Source organism: Amblyraja radiata, chromosome 39 (assembly GCF_010909765.2).
Source record: "Amblyraja radiata isolate CabotCenter1 chromosome 39, sAmbRad1.1.pri, whole genome shotgun sequence".
NCBI lineage: Eukaryota > Metazoa > Chordata > Chondrichthyes > Rajiformes > Rajidae > Amblyraja > Amblyraja radiata.
In genome coordinates, this window is record NC_045994.1 from 15,128,836 (window position 1) to 15,131,512 (window position 2,677).

The window sequence follows — 2,677 nt, forward strand, 5'->3', positions numbered from 1 at the left end:
TCAGAACATTCTCCGAGTATGTTTTCCAGTTCCGCTCTTCAAAACTGAACCTGTGGTCTATGAAACGCTGCCAGATCAGGATCCGTGGGCAAGCAGCCTAAGTGGTAGACACCTGTCCTCCCAAACGAGGTGGAGCTATGGACACGCTTCTGTCACCAGGTATCCAGAGTTTCATTCCACTCTGTTCATTAACTTGAGGCCTTTCCTCCTTCTGACCCATTACATTTGTTCTCAGGACTTGAGAGTTGCTTGTGTTCATAACCCTACCCTGAGTCTGATACAGCAGGGGGTTGAGGCTGCTGTTGGCAGCAAGATGTAGGTAGACTGGGATCACACATTATCTTTCCTCAAGGATATTATTAGTCAACCCGGTGGGATTTTACAGCAACTTTAAACTCACTTGTCCCATCACCAGATTTTTCAAACTGTTCTATTTCTCAGACACATTGACGGATGTAAACTTGGCTTCTTTGGGTTACTCCTCCAGTACATACGGCCACTAACATAATCAAGGACGAGTCTCACCCCCAGACACTCTCTCTTCTCCCCTCCCCCGTTTGGCAAGAGGTACAGAAGTGTGAAAACGCACACCTCCAGATTCAGGGGTCAGTTTCTTCCCAGCTGTTGTCAGGTAACTGAACCATCCTATCACCAACTAGAAGGTAGACAAAAATGCTGGAGAAACTCAGCGGGTGAGGCAGCATCTATGGAGCGAAGGAAATAGGCAACGTTTTGGGCCGAAACCCTTCTTCAGACTCGAACTATCACCAACTAGAGACCGGCTCTGACCCATCATCTACCTCATTGGAGACCCTTGGACTATCCAAATTAATCTGTAGGTATATATCGAGTTTGAACGTTCTCCCCGTGACCTGCGTGGCTTTTCTCCAGGATCTAAGGTTTCTTCCTACACTCTAAAGATGCACAGGTTTGTAGGTAAATTTGGCTTGGTAAAATTGTAAATTGTCAGTAGTATGTGTCGGATAGTGTTTAGTGTGTGGTGATTGCTGGTGGGCCAAAGGGCCTGTTTCGGTTCTGTATCTCTAAACTAAATTGAAACTAAACTATGTTCAAGTGTATATAAGTATCTCTAAACTAGACAAAAATGCTGGAGAAACTCAGCGGGCGAGACCCGAAACGTCACCTATTCCTTCGCTCCATAGATGCTGACTCACCCGCTGAGTTTCTCCAGCATTTTTGTCTACCTTCGATTTTTCCAGCATCTGCACAGTTCCTTCTTAAACACTGTATCTCTAAACTAATCACTTCTCGTGCTATTTCTTTGCTAATACTAATTTTTTTAAAGGTTCTCATTTTATTGAACTGAACCGTTCATTCTCTAGTAGATTGGAGGTTATGGAGGTAGTGGTTGATGGAAGATGTATCTTGTGTGAAGGCAGACTCAAGGAATTTAACTCCTCTCCGCACCTTATTTCACATTATTAATTCTCCCAACTCTGTAAGGATCCTACATTTGGCCTCACTGCCTATTACTGTTTGCGTACACTTGGAAACACATACACACACACACACACGCATTCGCACACATTCTCACACACACACACATTCACACACACACATTCACACACACACACACACACACATTCACACACACACACTTACACACACACATTCACACACACACTCACGCATACAGACACACACACACACATTCACACTAACACACATTCACACTCACACACTCTCACGCATACACACACTCACACAAACATTCCCACACACACACATTCTCACACACACACACACACACACACACACACACACATTCTCACACACACACACAAACATTCTCACACACACACACACACATTCACACTCACACACATTCTCACACACACACACATTCTCACACACACATTCACACTCACACACATTCACACACACACACACACACACACATTCTCTCACACACACACACACATTCACACACACACACATTCACACACACACACATTCTCACACACACACATTCTCACACACACACACACACATTCACACTCACACACATTCACACACACACACATTCACACTCACACACATTCACACTCACACACACCCTCACGCATACACACACTCACACACAAACATTCACACTCACACACACATTCTCACACACACACACACAGTCAATGGTGGTAAACGGAGCCTCTGTTTCACGCACAGAGAGAGTCAGTGCTGGGCCACTCTGTTCTGTTTAATAGTCAGTAGTTTCAGGGACAGCCAGTCCCTGTTGTACACACACACACACACAGTTAGTGCTGGGACACTGGGTCCCTGTTCCGCTCAGCCAGTCCGGAGACAATCAGTCCCTTCAAAGTGTCAGAGTCACAGCTCTGCTCTAAGATCTTTGGTCACAGCTAGAATGATGACTGGGTGTGTTCCTCACTCAGCTACCTGCCTTGTTGCTGTTTGGGGAGGGGACATCCGTGGCCTGAGGCCCCCCCTCCCTCACAGTGCCCATCCCAGCCCTCGAGGCTGCGGTTCACCGCTGCTAATGTTTGAAGAGGGAGTTCTCGTTCAAGTTGGGAATATGATTTATATCAAAGTTGAAGCATTTGCCGAGGAGTGAGCGTGATGGCAGCGTGCGTGGGTGACGAGAGGGCGACTGGGGTGGGAGGGGGGCAGTGACGGGGCTGACTCCAGCGACAGGGCCGTG